The 17368-nt window shown below is 40.8% G+C and overlaps 2 long non-coding RNA genes across 2 annotated transcripts; one reads left to right on the forward strand and one right to left on the reverse strand.

Annotated features, from left to right (window-relative positions):
• Positions 1-431: 431 nt before the first annotated feature.
• Positions 432-2725, reverse strand: LOC117483721. Its single transcript, XR_004556010.1, has 2 exons — positions 2682-2725; positions 432-670 (listed from the first exon to the last, which is right to left on the reverse strand). It is a non-coding gene; the product is annotated as an uncharacterized LOC117483721 (long non-coding RNA).
• Positions 2686-5107, forward strand: LOC117483722. The gene is made up of 3 exons (XR_004556011.1): positions 2686-2727; positions 4580-4584; positions 5053-5107. It is a non-coding gene; the product is annotated as an uncharacterized LOC117483722 (long non-coding RNA).
• Positions 5108-17368: the final 12261 nt, after the last annotated feature.

Here is a 17368-nt window from a genome sequence, read left to right on the forward strand (position 1 = left end):
TCTGAGTAACACACAGAGATCTGACATATTCACCTGTCAGCCATTTTCAACACACTGCCATTAAACATGCTACACATATGAGCCAATGAACAGATACACATGCCAGCTGACCGTTAACGCCTGGCTGCTTTACTGCTGACTCATCAATCAGGATATAAGTACAAGAAGTGGGATATTTATTTTATTAATGGTTTTTTTATCACAGAGCTGAGAAATAATATTTAGTCTTAAAGTTACATGAAAAAAAATATAATATCCTGAAGGATTATGAAATACACAAGAAAGAAAACAAGATTTAAGTCGTTAATTCATGAGAAAAGCACTCCGATAGAAAGTCAGAAACATTTCAAATATTTGTTTAAAATGTTGTTTAAATAAAATGTCCAAAGAAAGTATTCAGAGTAATTCTTATTACAGTTTTATAATTGTTTTATATATTTCACAAATGACCTGCTTTGACTGCAGCTTGAGAAACTTCTGGATTCAGTCTGAAAGCATCCTTTTTTAACTTTAAACATGATCTTTAATAATGTTGTAGTTTAGTTTAACTCTGAGAGGTCGACTGGCTGGACTCCTCACTGGGACTCTGGTTCTGGACCAGCTTGCAGGGTCCAGGAGTTCTTGAAGAGAAGGAGCGCTTCCTGCCGCAGGACTCGGGGGATGGGAGTTCCTGAACATGGAGAAACAGCTTCAGTTATTATGCTCCAAATATCTGGAACAAAGTCACAGAAAGAATGTGTCTGCAGCTCAGAGAGTCCTGCGGGGAACCCACACATGTTGAGGAGCCCAAAGTGTGATGAGAGAAATGTACAGTACGGGTCCCCAGCACATAGAAGCTGCCGGATGCTAACCTGCATATGTTGGGAGAGCTTTACAGATCAGGAGAGGAACTAAGTACATTTACTCAAGTGCTGTACTTAAGTACAACGTTGAGATACTTGTACTTGAGTATTTCCATTTGCTACTGTGTACTTCTACCCCACTACAATTCAGAGGTACATGGTGTACTTTTCCTCCACTACATGTATTTCCCTTTAGTTACTTTACAGATGTGGATGAATGATGTGAAATAATCAAGTGTTAAATCAGACTTTAGTTCCACCTGGAGTAAATTCACAAGCTACCCTGCAGTATACAAAGTCATTCAAACTAGCTGCACCTTTACCAGCTTTGAGAACACTTTCATGATCAATCATTATAAAACATATCTTATAAAACGGACAAGTCAAATCAAGCAATCTGATTGGTTCTTAGCCATGGTATACTGAGCGTATACCACGGGTAGAATTGTAGTTACTTTTCACAACAAGTCAGTATCCCTCCGCGTCTGAGAAAAACTGTATACAGCTGCGCTGAAAAGCAAACTGCTTGCAGTTTGCTTTTCAAACTGGGACAAGAAAACAGCGGAAAAGTAACGGAGCAGAAACCCTCCTTTTTACGCAGCGGTCCAGACATAGACATCAAACTGCAAAACATATTCAGTGTGCAGTTCCTTTGGCATTAGGGCAGGGATATCTAGATACTTTCCAAGGTTTGACATAATGAATTGTGCTACTTTTAAAGCAAGCAACGATGTTTTCAAATCTGTAATCAAAAAGGTCCGCAAAAACATTTAAGTAACTTCGACCTCCGGGGGGGGGGGGGGGGGTCTTACTATGGAGGAGTGGATTGAGGAGTGCCTATCTCCAGAACAAAAAGCACCTAAACGACGACATGTAGAGCTACGTGAAGAGCAGGTAGACCAACTGGAAAAGTATCACCATTCAAAAGCTTTCTGATGCGGGTCTTGAAACAAGGCAGAGAAATGATGACCGTTAGTGGCCACAGGTGCGAAAGCTCTCTCCAGAGCTACTGGAAGCCGAATCTCGGGGACCGGAGAAAGTGGAGCAATATTCTCGCCACGCCAAGCAACAGCCTAGAACAACCTCAACCTATACAAGTAACCACATAAGCCATTCTACTGATGCTGGACAGTTTTTCAGTGGGTGCACAATAAACGGCAACATACAAATTAATGTAAATAAATAGCCAAATAATGGATCAACGCTCTCTGTCTAATATAATTCTAAAGCGGGTTGTCGACCCTCCGCTTCGCGTCGGGCCGAACCACGCCCCTTAACTGTGATATAATGGCCATATACCACGGCCTGTCGTGAGCTATTGCTTAAATATATATTATTCTGAAATGGACCAATCTGCACAATGACTACTTTTACTGTCGCTACTTTCACTATATTTGATGAGAATACTTTCCTACTTTTACTTGAGGAACATTTTTGAATGCAGGACTTTTACTGTAACAGAGTATTCCTACACTCTGGTACTTCTACTTTACTCAAGTACAAGATCTGAGTACTTCTACTTTTACTCAAGTACAAGATCTGAGTACTTCTACTTTTACTCAAATACAAGATCTGAGTACTTCTACTTTTACTCAAGTATATTTTGATGGTAATACTGTAACTGGTTATAATGTTGATGTTTTCATGTGTTCTATTCTTCAGAGTTTATTTACATTTTACAGAGTGTCAGTGAACGCGTCACTGTTTTGATAGACAGTTGTTGTGAAGAGAAACAGCCAAAATGATGAAGAGAGAAAAACAAGAGTGTTGTTTTCCTCTGAGGACATGCTCCATGAAAGAGTTTCATATCTTGATGAATGGAGGATATTCAGTACTCACAGTTCTTCTGGATCTTGGCTCTGATCGTCTCATCATCTCTGATCCTGTAGGGATGAACACAATCCAACAGTTATGGATCCAGTTTAAAATAAGTGTTTGTTCTTTGAGTCAGCTTCAGAGTCCTGACTGATCTCATGCTTTACATCCCATCATATCTTCTCTGCAAACACTACAACTGACTGCCACAGCTCTCAGCTGCATTACAGGAAGTAACAGTCATTAGTCAAGGAGCTAAAAACATCCCATCAAAAACAGACTACCTTTTCCACTCTTCTGTCAAATCCCATATGTCTGGTGGAAAGTTGATTACTTACTAAATGTGGCTTTGCATTTTCAGCTGGCCTTCTATAGTTGATGGAAGAATGAAAGAGCCTGCAGTCAGTGGGTAACATCACTGATCTGTTGTGATTCCCCAGTGAGAGAAACACCTCCCTGTGTTTCATACAATACTGCTGAACCAGCAGAGACCCCTTACTGACCTGAGAGTCTCCAGTCTGCAGTCTGGACTCTCCAGAAGATCTCTCAGCAGCTTCTCTCTGAATCCTGCAGAGCGTTGTATCTCAGGTCCAGATCTCTCAGATGGATGTTGGACTTCAGAGCTGAGGCCAGAGCAGAACAGCTGATCTCTGACAAACTGCAGCTCCTCAGACTGAATAAAGAAACATGATGAGGATACAAATCTGTTAATAATCCAATCAGATGTTACTCAACAACAACAACAATTATACTCACTTACTTACTTTAATAATATCATTGTGTGATTCTTATTTGCTAATGTTTATCTATATTTACTACTTCTCACTCTTCTTAGCTAAGCTTGGGGAAAGTCCTTATGAAGAAGATGTGTTGCAGTGTTGTTAGTGACTCTCTATGTGCACCAACAGTATGACCTTCACCTCAGGTGAACTGAGAACTTCCTGATATGGCCTCCCTAACTCCCTAACTCCCAGAATGCTCCATCATCACCAAGCTTCCCCCCTCCCTTTCTCCTCTCTCTCGAGCCTCATCTCAATACCCCTCCTCGACTCCTCCTTTCCCTCACTCACGTCCGTTCCTTGCGTCTTAGCTCCGCCTCCGTAAGATGCGAGGAGGAGACGCGAGGACAGAGGAGTCCTCAGGTATTAATTGGGATGTCCTCGTTCACTCAAACGTCACTCTTAAACGACGTCTGTTAATGATGACATGTGCACAGCTGTATCCCCTCTCATCGGGCTTAACTGAATAACCTTTAGAACCGGCCCATTTGTTGTTAAATATTTATTTAAATTATGAATCTTTCTCTTGTTAGTCAAGGACTTCAATGTATGATGGTTGGTCCTGCTTTTGTGTTCTGTTTTGGTGTCAAATGTACATTTCAATAAAATTATAATTATAGTAATGTGAAAGCCTTTACTCTGAACATGTGTGTGTGGAGATCCCCACATTCAGGACTGTGAATTTTAAATAATTTAACTACTCATATTTTAACACAAAACAAAACAAATAATTTGTATTTATCAAGATCTAGCCATTCATGAAATAGCTTTCTTAATAGCTATGTTTTAGTGACGTTCAAGATCATTAAACATGACTTAAATTGTTAGTATAACCTTAAGAAATGAATTGCACATAATAATTCCCACGGAGCTGTGAGCACTTAGACATTTATGTGACGCTTTCCCACTCATTCTTCCAGTTCTCCGTTTTCCTCTCTTGAAATCGACCAGCTGTGAAGGTGGGGGCGGGGCTTTTATACGCGAGTAGTGAAAACACTTCCGCGTAGTCTGCTCTCGTGTATCCTCCCTTTCGTCTCTTCCCGCACCCCTCCTCCCGCACCCCTCAAAAAAACGTCCTTCAAAATGGCGTGTCTTGATCGATTTCCGGGTCAAGTCCCGGAGGAGGGGAAGAGAGGAGTCGAGGAGGGGTATTGAGACGAGGCTTCTGTGTTTGAATATGCAACTCAAACTCTACTCTTCTCTTCCTCTCTGCAGACTGTATGCTCTCTGTGTGACTGACTGAACTTTCTTGCAATAAATAAAATACCACAAAGAGCTGAATGCTTTGATTCTCTCTCCACATTTGATCAATAAATTCCCATCACAATTTAAAACTAAAATGACTTCAGATGATCTTTATTCAGACGTTATCGTTTACTAAATATTAAATACATAGATTTACTTTTCACAACTAACATCTATTACAGTTCCTTTAAGAAACAGTCAACATGTATGTCTGCAGTTCTTTCTTCTTACTCTTAAAAATGAAATATGAATATAAGGACATTTAGAACTTTATGGCTGTAAATTATTAATGAATATAAATGAGGTTAAATTCCAAAGTAAACATGTGAGATCTCCAGCAGTAACAGAGAGTCAGTGAACTGACCTGAGAGTCTCCAGTCTGCAGTCTGGACTCTCCAGAAGATCTCCCAGCAGCTCCTCTCCTGATTCCTTCAGATCGTTCCAACTCAGGTCCAGATCTCTCAGATGGGAGGGGTTGGACTTCAGAGCTGAGATCAGAGCAGAACAGCTGATCTCTGACAAACAGCAGTGCTCCAGTCTGAATAAAGAAAACATGATGAGGATACAAATCTGTTTATAATCCAATCAGATGTTACTCAACAACAACAACAACAATTATACTCACTTACTTACTTTAATAATATAATTGTGTGATTCTTATTTGCTAATGTTTATCTATATTTGCTACTTCTCACTCTTCTTAGCTAAGCTTGGGGAAAGTCCTTATGAAGAAGATGTGTTGCAGTGTTGTTAGTGACTCTCTATGTGCACCAACAGTATGACCTTCACCTCAGGTGAACTGAGAACTTCCTGATACGGCCTCCCTAACTGCCTAACTCCCAGAATGCTCCTTCATCATCACCAAGCTTCCCCCCTCCCTTTCTCCTCTCTCGGGCCTCATCTCAATACCCCTCCTCGACTCCTCCTTTCCCTCACTCGCGTCCCTTCCTTGCGTCTTAGCTCCGCCTCCGTAAGATGCGAGGAGGAGACGCGAGGAGGAGACACGAGGAGGAGACGCGAGGACAGAGGAGTCCTCAGGTATTAATTGGGATGTCCTCGTTCACTCAAACGTCACTCTTAAACGACGTCTGTTAATGATGACATGTGCACAGCTGTATCCCCTCTCATCGGGCTTAACTGAATAACCTTTAGAACCGGCCCATTTGTTGTTAAATATTTATTTAAATGATTAATCTTTCTCTTGTTAGTCAAGGAATTCAATGTATGATGGTTGGTCCTGCTTTTGTGTTCCGTTTTGGTGTCAAATGTACATTTCAATAAAATTATAATTATAGTAATGTGAAAGCCTTTACTCTGAACATGTGTGTCCTGTAGATCCCCACATTCAGGACTGCATTTTAAATAATTTAACTACTCAATATTTTAACACAAAACAAAACAAATAATTTGTATTTATCAAGATCTAGCCATTCATGAAATAGCTTTCTTAATAGCTATGTTTTAGTGACGTTCAAGATCATTAAACATGACTTAAATTGTTAGTATAACCTTAAGAAATGAATTGCACATAATAATTCCCACGGAGCTGTGAGCACTTGGACATTTATGTGACTCTTTCCCACTCATTCTTCCAGTTCTCCGTTTTCCTCTCTTGAAATCGACCAGCTGTGAAGGTGGGGGCGGGGCTTTTATACGCGAGTAGTGAAAACACTTCCGCGTAGTCTGCTCTCGTGTATCCTCCCTTTGGTCTCCTCCCGCACCCCTCCTCCCTCACCCCTCAAAAAAACGTCCTTCAAAATGGCGTGTCTTGATCGATTTCCGGGTCAAGTCCCGGAGGAGAGGGAAAAGAGGAGTCGAGGAGGGGTATTGAGACGAGGCTTCTGTGTTTAAATATGCAACCCAAACTCTACTCTTCGTCTTCCTCTCTGCAGACTGTATGCTCTCTGTGTGACTGACTGAACTTTCTTCAAGAAATAAAATACGACAAAGACAGCTGAATGGTTTGATTCTCTCTCCACATTTGATGAATAAATTCTGACCACAATTTAAAACTAAAATGACTTCAGATGATCTTTATTCAGACATTAACGTTTACTAAATATTAAATACATAGATTTACTTTTCACAACTAACATCTATTACAGTTACTTTAAGAAACACTCAACATGTATGTCTGCAGTTCTTTCTTCTTACTCTTAAAAATGAAATATGAATAAAAGGACATTTACAACTTTATGGCTGTAAGTTATTAATGAATATAAATGAGGTTCAATTCCAAAGTGAACATGTGAGATCTCCAGCAGTAACAGAGAGTCAGTGAACTGACCTGAGAGTCTCCAGTCTGCAGTCTGGACTCTCCAGAAGATCTCTCAGCAGCTCCACTCCTGAATCCTGCAGAGCGTTGAAACTCAGGTCTAGATCTCTCAGATGGATGTTAGACTTCAGAGCTGAGATCAGAGCTGCCCAGCTGATCTCTGACAACCTGCAGCACTCCAGTCTGAATAAAGAAAGCATGATGTAACTTTAGAAAACAATGTTCCTGTTTGAAATAACTCCAGGTTTAATAATCTGTTCAGAGTTAAACAGGGTTTTAATGTCAGAGATGATGCAGAAACAATCCACTGATAATCTGGAACTTTAACTTTGATCAGATGTTGAACAACTCCTTCATCTCCCTCACAGCTCATCAGTACTGACAGCATCTCCACTGACTCCTGGTGCACAGAGTGAGTCTGTGGAAGCTCAAACACTCTCCCTCACACATTCACCTTCTCTTTGTTACTCTGATCAATATTCAGTCATTAGCAAAAACGGAACAAATAAAAATAACATTGTATTTGTTCAAATTCAGAAAATCATAAACACAAACAGATCAATATGAACTGCAGTCAGTGAACTGACCTGAGAGCCTCCAGTCTGCAGTTTGGACTCTTTAGTGCAGAACTCAGCAGCTCCACTGCTGAATCATCCAGAGGGCTCTCACTCAGGTCCAGATCTCTCAGATGAGAGGGGTCAGACTTCAGAGCTGAGGCCACGACTTCACATTCAGTCTCTGAGAGTCCACAGTCATTAAGTCTATAATAAAACATAAATTACAACATGAGTTAAAAAAAGAGGAAACATTATATTAACATCAAGCATTTGATGAAAAAAGATTTGACATGTTCTGATAGACATTTGCTGTTAGTCCATTTAATATAATATATAATAATATATGATAATAGAGTGTAATGAGTTGTCGGTGTGATCTGATCACATGTCTGTGCTCCTGCTGTCACTGACTGTTACCAAAAGAAACAGAAATTAAATGAATCACTTGACAATATTAGAGATGTACATATTTAAATGTTAGTTAATATGTGGATGTGAATGATGGATGAAGGATGTTTTGGCTTCTCTGAGCATCTGAACATTTATTGCGCACACAAACACAATTAACAAACCAATAAAGTTTCAATATGTTCAACTTGATAGCATCAGATGTTCCCAGTATATCAGCATTAAGACATAACTCTGTTATTGGTGGGAAATGATATAGATCTGATTTTAAACTCTAACACATTGTGATAAAAACGTGTTTAATGATAAAGAAACTACTAGAAAGTAATAATAACATGTTTCTGTGATAACTGTAAGTCCTGCTGTGTGGTGTGATCACATGCTGAGAAACCTCTAAAGTCCTTCATGTGTTTGACATGTCGCCTCCATCACTCAATATGAAGAGAGGAACGCTTCAGTTTAACTATTATTATAAATAAAGAGAAGAACAGTGTTGGTTTTATTTTCTCAGTATTTAAACAGCAGAAATGTTATCGTGTGTATTTGAATAATTAAACTCCTGATCAGAGATGGGGTCGTTACTAAAAAAAAGTAATATATTACATATTACTTTAAAAAAAAGTAATATATTACACTACTTCGTTACTCTCTACATAAAGTAACTCGTTACTTTACTCGTTACTTTACTCGCAGGGCCGGCCCGCCCCTCCCTACAGGCAGATCACGCAGACTGCTAAAGTTTTAAATGTTCTCTTTAGTTCAGTTTCCATTGTCGCATAAGACTGATCCAGATAGCTCTGACCATGGCTGTCCTCTGTCTCCTGCTATCTGTATTTTGCGCAGTATATCTCTGAACGATGCGATGGTGATTCCACTGTGCAAATGGGCAACATTACCTCTACTATGAAGGATGCTACAAGCCTGTCCATCTCTGCTTTGGTTACCGGTCCTCCAAATTCTAATTTGTGCCGCTTCAGATTCGGCGGCGGCGACTCACAACATCCTCACTCTGGGTTCGGGGGTCCGGTCCTTAGCTATTAGCTTCACCTTAGCATGTGTTCTTTGCAGGTATTTGTTGAGGTTTGACGTGGTGTTTGCAGCAGTGGATAACAGCTTCTGGCCTGGACACAGTTTGCACCTCACCGTCACATTCCTGTCTATTCTTCGGACGAACTCAAAATAATGGGCATACCTCCACCCCTCGAAAGTTATCGCTGACTCAGCCATGTTTATGCAGCACTGCACGTGGATATGTGGACGCGCGAGTCGCGCAGATTACGTACATATAAACCTGCGGCGGAAACCCCTCTTGTCTGTCAGTGTGATTATGACTGATTTTATAAAAGTAACGAAGTAACGCGTGTCGGGGCAATGTTAGTAACTGTAGTGTGATTACTGAATTATAAAAGTAACGCGTTACACTACTCCGTTACCGACAAAAGTAATATTATTACAGTAACGCGTTACACCCAACTCTGCTCCTGATCCACATTAGTTTATAAAGTTAATCACATCTGGACTTACTTGAACTTCCTGCAGTTCCTCACAGCTGGAATCAGTCTCTGTTTCCCCTCCACTGATGTGTTGTACTGATCCAGGTCCAACTCATCCAGAACCTCCTCTGACATCTGCAGCATGTAGGCCAGAGCAGAGCAGTGGATCTCAGAGAGTTTCTTCTCTGATCTGTTCTCTGACTTCAGGAACTCTGTGATCTCCTGATGTACTGAGTGGTCCTTCATCTCAGTCAGACAGTGGAAGATGTTGATGCTCCTGTCAGGAGAGATTTTAGAACTTCTCATCTCCTTCAGGTTGCTGATGGCTCTCTGGATGGTTTCTGGTCTGTTGTCTGTGCGACCCAGCAGGCCTCCTAACAGTCTCTGGTTGGACTCCAGAGAGAGGCCGTGGAGAAAGCGGACAAACAGGTCCAGGTGGCCATTTTCACTTTGGAGGGATTTCTTCATGGCTCCCTTTAGGAAGACAGGCAGGGATGGGTAATCATCATCACTGTTATCCCTGTCTTCGTCCCAGTCTCTCTGCAGGAAGTCCTCCAATACCTCTGTGTTCCTGTTGGTGTAACAGTGCAACATGTAGACTGCAGCCAGAAACTCCTGAATGCTCAGATGAACAAAGCAGTAGACTGTTTTCTCAAGATCACTCTCTCTCTTTGAAGATCTGTGTACAAACTCCTGAGTGCACCAAGGCCTCGCTGACATCAAGACCACAGCGCTGCAGGTCTTCTTGGTAGAACATGATGTCTCCTTTCTCCAGATGTTCAAACGCCAGCCTCCCCAGCTTCAGAAGAAGCTCCCTGTCAGCCTCCGTCATGCTGGGGACTCGTCTCATGTCCCTCTTCATACTTCTGCTTCTTCCTCTTGGTCTGGACCAGCAGGAAGTGTGAGTACATGTCAGTGAGGGTCTGGGGCAGCTCTCCTCTCTGGTCTGTAGTCAACATGTGGTCCAGAACTGCAGCAGTGATCCAGCAGAAGACTGGGATCAGACACATGATGTGGAGGCTCCTGGAGCTCTTGATGTGAGAGATGATTCTGCTGGACAGGTCTTCATCACTCCATCTCCTCCTGAAGTACTCCTCCTTCTGGGCGTCAGTGAAGCCTCGTACTTCTGTTACCCTGTCCACACACTCAGGAGGGATCTGATTGGCCGCTGCAGGTCGGGAAGTTATCCAGACGAGAGCCGAGGGAAGCAGCTTCCCCCTGATGAGGTTTGTCAGCAGCACGTTGACTGAGGACTGCTGTGAGACATCAGACACAACCTCATTGTTTCTGAAGTCCAGAGAAAGTCTGCTTTCATCCAGGCCGTCAAAGGTGGGCAGCACTTTGCAGACAGCCAGCTGCTCTGCTGTGACCTTCTGTAAGGTTGGATGGAAAACATGGAGCAGCCTGAGAAGACTGTACTGCTCACCTTTGATCAGGTTCAGCTCCCTGAAGGACAGCGGGATCACCAGACTGACATCTTGGTTTCCCAAACCCTCGGCCCAGTCCAGAGTGAACTTCTGCACTGAGAAGGTTTTTCCAACTCCAGCGACTCCGTTGGTCAGGACCGCTCTGATGAGAGTCTGTTGGTCAGGTAAGGCTTTAAAGATGTCCTGGCACTTGATTGGAGTGTCATGGGGGGCTTCTTCTTGGAAGCTGTCTCCAGCTGCCTCACCTCATGTTGGGTATTAACCTCTTCACTCTGGCCTTGTGTGATGTAGAGCTCAGTGAAGATCCTGTTGAGGAGGGTTTCACTTTGATCAGTTCCTTCAGTCACACGTTCACATCTCCTCCTCAGACTGAGCCTATGTTCATCTAAAACCTCCTGCAGACCACTATCTGCTGGAAGAGAAGGAAACATGAGAGAATGGGGAAATGCTCTGAGAATCTAATTATAACATTAAAACAACAACAAACTGACTGAGTTTAAATGTTTTATAAACAGCTTACTGTCTATGCTCTACAAAAGTACAGATGGAGCGTCTGATTTTGGACAGTTTAAAACGCGAGGGTCGTGATTGGTTCGTGCACGGTCCGTGATGGCCGGCCGGCCCCCAGTCTGACTTGATACCGCCCCCGTGATAAATAAATGTAATTATTGTGAAGCCAGCTGCAATGGATCATTGATCCACCAGGGGGTGCAGTGGGGTTCCACACTGGAGTCATGTGTGGAGTCTTGTACAGTATGTCTGGTACTAATGTATAGCGGATCTTTGTTAAGATCCATATGTCACGGATAGGATCATAGTCTGTGCTAAATAATACATGTAATCATTTACAAAACATCACCATGTTGTTATTTAACAAAATAATGTTGTTTAGTCGAAAAAAACGAACAGCAGCCGGCTCTCGATTTTTAATCCTAATTTAATCGTTTATGTTCGCCGAATTGACATGAAATCACTGACAAATATGAATATACTGTATTCAACTTCATTAAAATGTTATTAACGTGCCTAAACTCAGTAATTCACTAAAAATTACTGATCCCTCCGCGACGCGACGCGGAGGGATCTTGATCCCTGGGTGTTATTTTTCCCCATAATGACCAAGTCGCTGCAAATTATCCCGCTTATTATATGGCCACATTCTCAACAAAGTAACGACATGACTCCCAATATTAATTAAAATGCTTTTATGGATTTAGAAAATATTTTTATTGATTTAAAAAATAGTTGTATGTATTGATTTAAATTTACATGCATCCGCTAAGAAAATAGTCCGTTGTTACCGTTTTTTAAACAGTCAGAATGAAACGGCAGCTCTCAGCTGTGTGTTTACACACCTAATGGCCCATCACAGCTCTCTCCCCCCCCCCTGATCTTTCTTTTCCAACAGTTAAGTTAACTGTAGGTTACTCTGAGTGACAAGCTTACAGTTAGTGAAGTAACACTTTTTTTTTGTGAGTCACGACCTCGCTGGTTCATTCTAACATAACGCTCCAAATATGACTGTTTCCACTCGGACTTCAATACAGCAACACCATTGTTTGGTTTCCATGGTAGCGTGTCTCTTTAGTAGCGTGCACTCCTTTCCTGTAAATTACAGGTCCAGCCAGGCAAAACAGTAATATGAAATATGAACGTTAGTTTTTAACTTAAATGATCAAATAAAGTCAAAATGTCACAGTGTTTACAAACATTGACCATACCGTTCACCAGCCCCCACCCCACTATGTTGAGTATAGCCTACTCTTTGTTTAAAACGAATTGGCCATCGGAATGTGTGTGTCCCAACCCCCCCCCCCTGTGATATCTCTTCTCCAGCAGTCTGTAGGTTTGTGTTCGCATATTTATGCTGTCGCAGTTCCTCTTGTTTCTATCGCGCATTGCCGGTATGAAAGGGTCTGTGCGGGAAATATCAAGATAACACGGCAGGGTCCGTTACAGTTTGTTTTCATCTGATTTCAAATAAACAAAGTCTTGGCTTTCAGAATATTAAACTTGTTTCGGCAAATTTAGATGATAAATACAACTATGAAGCTTGTAACGGCATAATTACTTAAGCGGAGAACGGAGTAAGTTAACGTTACAGCAGGCATAACAACAGCCGGTGTTTATTTTATTATAATATATAGTCGTTATTCATTTGTTTTAAAGCTCAATAAGGAAGATTTTAACTTTCACACACGTTGACCGGCGAAAAACTCTGCCCGGTTCACCGACCCCCCTCTGAGTGAATACCTGTTCACCTGAGGAGGAAAACACACACTTAAAGTCAGATCATCACCCTTAGCTATTTCAATTACCTCTCAAACAACCTAAACTAGTTATAAATGTTTATTTTAAATAAAGTATGTTTCTTCACATGTTAGGTCTATATTGAAGGTTCATTGAAAGTAAAGCTTACTTTGGTTCTTGTGCTCTAGTTCTTCAAGGAATCTTACTGAGAACGTTATGTTTCCTCTGACTGCTTATGCCAAAAGCAACGACAAATTCTGTTTTAAATACCTTTTTAGACCGTAAACTTTAGAATGAAATGTAATACCGGTTAGTTTTTTGTGTTCACACTGACAGAAGAAGAAATAAATTAAGTATGAATGAGAATAAGACTTATGTAATGTATTGACATTTGATCAGTATAAATGTATTACTAACTGTATCCACTGTGGTACCGAAGCTTGGATCACCGCCAAAGACATGGCCGAGGGCAGCTGGCAGCTTTCAATATTTTTCATGTGCGATTCTAATGCTTTCAGAAAGTGAAACATACAGCATCATTTGAGAAAAATAAATCAAAATAAGCGTTATAAATGAACCCTGACTACTTGTGTTTAGGACTCACTGTATTTTGGTACTCTCTAGGTCTGTGGGCCAAATCCGGCCCCCGACTTCATTTGATTTGGCCCGCAAGAGCTTCAAAACATATAATATGTTTATTATACGGTTTCATGCCACTTTACAGAAGCACAATGTCCATAAACTACATGTACCACAATGCATCTTGTGACATGCGCACTGAAGAGACTTGCAATTATTTGAAATTATTTGCCCTAAACTTCTGCTCTCAGACGTAGTTAATTATGAAGTTATTACCTTATCCGATAATAATCCAATGCAGAGGCAATAATGTTATATAAAACATTATTTATATATATAGTCTTAAAGTTACAACCGGCCCTTTGAGTGCAACCTTAATGCTGATGTGGCCCAGATGAAATTGAGTTTGACACCCCCTGCTCTAGGTAATGGAAATGTGAACATGGAGGTGTAAAGATGCGGTTGCAGGTCAACACAAGACAACACATTAACTATTTAAATGGTCATAATACATACACTGAGCACTTCCTTGGCATCAAGGTAATCACTAGAGAGAATACATTTGTGGAATAATATCTTTTCTAATACTGTGGACATGAAATAGAAATTGAGGAGCTACATTCCTGGAATATGTGTACTGAGTCATGCTTTGTTGCGAACACAACAGTGGGGAGCCTTTGTTGCAGTCGCCTCAAAAGACAGAAAAGAGGGAGCCATGCGCCAGTCTTTGAAGCTGTCAATCTCTTCTGTCAAAGACCATTGCAAGACTATTTATGTTTGGATTCTCACTTGAGGAATCTTAACCTGAGCCACAATAAATTGTCTATAAATAGATTCCCAACATCTCAGTTGTATTAAAAATGAATAAGGCCATCTTCACGAAAAGTTCAAAAGCAGCCTCTTGCCATTCTGTCTAATGTTATCTTGTGTGCTGTGTGTGTCCCTCCTAACCAAACTCGGGGTGTGTGTGTGTGTGTGTGTGTGTGTGTGTGTGTGTGTGTGTGTGTGTGTGTGTGTGTGTGTCTTTATGACTCAGAATATGAATAAATTGGGATTTGATATGGGGGGGGTTCTGTTAGAAGGTGTGACGGGGGAGGGGGGAGAGAGTTAGATGCTCGTGAATTGTCAACGGGGGGGGCCTCTCTGCACGGAGGAGCCGCGGAGAAGAGACACACGTTCACTAAGCCGAATCACAGTGATCTGCTATTTTAAAGTAAATTCAACACATATCGACCCTAAATATAGCATATATTAAGAACGAGAAAGTGTTAACATCGTTTTTTGTAAACATATGACCAATGTGCGAGGGTGATGACATCAGAGCATCGTCCTATGGGCTTAGCCCCGGACAGGTACAACAGGTATTCACTCAGGGGGGGTAGTTACCCATTTACATGTCAAAAAGCAACATACAGTAGGCGGGTGGGGGATGGTGAACGTTTACATTTATCTACAGAATACATTTAATTTAAGGGGAGCAGTTACTGAGAAGTATATAATGAGAACTGCTACCAATGGTGGCCTATTTAGTTTATTAAGAAATACATATTTTAGCTTTTTTTCTATCTGCAGTAGGAAATGCAGAGAGTAGCGACAGGGCTGGTCCAACCTGATCTGTAAAGTGATCTAACTAAGTGCTATTCATTTCTTGACGGGAAGTGCAGTGTAAATGGGGGGCTTATATGCATTTGAAAAGCAATATAAATCACACAGTTCGTATACAATAGCTTTAAAAGCACCATCGATAACCATTGCCCTTCTCCTATTCAAACCAAAAGAGAAAATGCAGATATTACACTCTGAAAAGAAAGGGTAGACATATCTGTACTCTTAGTGCCAAGTAGCTAAGCTATTCATTCGCAGAAATGTAAAGTGATCTATCTAAGTTCTATTCATATTCTTGACGGGAAGAGTTAGTATACAAGAGTTAGAGTTAGTATACTTTAAAAGCCTTCTCCAAATCAAACCAAGATATCTTGGGTATTCACTCAGAGGGGGGTCGGTGAACCGGGCAGAGTTTTTCGCCGGTCAACGCGTGTGAAAGTTTAAAGTTCAATCTTCCTTATTGAGCTTTAAACAAATGAATAACGACTATATATTATAATAAAACTATATATTGAGCTTTAAAACAAATGAATAACGAATGAATAACGACTATATTATAGGAAATGAATAACGACTATATATTATAATAAAACTATATATTATAAAACTACATATATAGTTATATAATAAAACGACTATATATTATAATAAAATAAACACCGGCTGTTGTTATGCCTGCTGTAACGTTAACTTACTCCGTTCTCCGCTTAAGTAATTATGCCGTTACAAGCTTCATAGTTGTATTTATCATCTAAATTTGCCGAAACAAGTTTAATATTCTGAAAGCCAAGACTTTGTTTATTTGAAATCAGATGAAAACAAACTATAACGGACCCATGTTATTCATATTCTGAGTCATAAAGACTTTATTTAAAATAAACATTTATAACTAGTTTAGGTTGTTTGAGAGGTACAGCTACCATTCTTTAATTAGATGTTTGATAAGTGCATGCAGATCACATAGTAAAACACGTACACAGATACATTATTTTGTATTTTTATTAAATTCGACAATGTCAATTTCACTTTCCACTATGTCCACCGTTGTTTTTCACAACCAATGGCAGAACTTTATTGAGGCCTGTAATTAGTCAACTACAGGTCTCTTGGTTCTGTCTTTTCTTTCCAAAAAGCTTGTGACAAGATGTTATTGCTCTTGGGGCATTAAAAACAAGATTTTAACTTTAGTTTTTTATATAATATCTGCATTTCTCTTGTGAAAAACTAAGTCTTAGTTTGGCCATAGTTATTTAATATATAGCGCCACTCCTGGTTAAACCCTGAAATTGGAGAATAGTGGGAGGGCTTAACATTCCTGGATACTGGTCTTTGGCAGGTCTTAGGCAGGTAACTGGCTGGCAGTAGGCAGGAAGCTGTATGCTGGCGTCCGAAATAAGATGCCCCATCTGTATACCTGTTCAAAAACAAATGAACCAGGAAGAGGAATAAAACGCTTCATGTGTTCGGCCTCTTACCTCGTACAGAGCTGGTCTGACTGGCTGTCTGCAGTCCAGCTCTGGTTCTGGATCTTTCTCCACACTGGGGAAGGAGGGGTCTCCTGATGGAGGTCTCTGCTCCCAGTATGAGGTGATGCACTGTCTGCAGAACCAGTGTCCACAGCTGGTAGAGACTGGATCCTTCAGGACGTCCTGACACAGAGCACAGCTGGACAGCTGCTCCTCCACAGGAACACCACTCTTCCTCTTCCCTCTGTGGAGATGAACACATCCTTTACAGCACGTCACATTAGTGGAGCTGATTCTCACCAATGGGCAGAGCGTCACAAACGTCACTCTCAAGATGAAATGTGTCACGCTACACGAATACGCAGGTGACATGAATTTCACCTCTTCACTTTTTGGTGTCTCCAGGCACGGATCTGGGTCTTTGCATTGACTCTACATGTAATCACACAAAGCTCTATTATATCTGCTAATGCTAAACACAACCAGCTCACCAGGTCATCACTATCATTAATAAACATCTTTAAAATACATATCATAAACATGCCCAAGTAGTAAATAATGTTTTGGACGATATATTTAGTTTTTAGTGAGTATTTATCAATATCTTTGCCATTTAAAACCTTTTGA

The sequence above is a fragment of the Trematomus bernacchii genome, unplaced genomic scaffold (genome assembly GCF_902827165.1).
Source record: "Trematomus bernacchii unplaced genomic scaffold, fTreBer1.1, whole genome shotgun sequence".
NCBI classification, from domain to species: domain Eukaryota; kingdom Metazoa; phylum Chordata; class Actinopteri; order Perciformes; family Nototheniidae; genus Trematomus; species Trematomus bernacchii.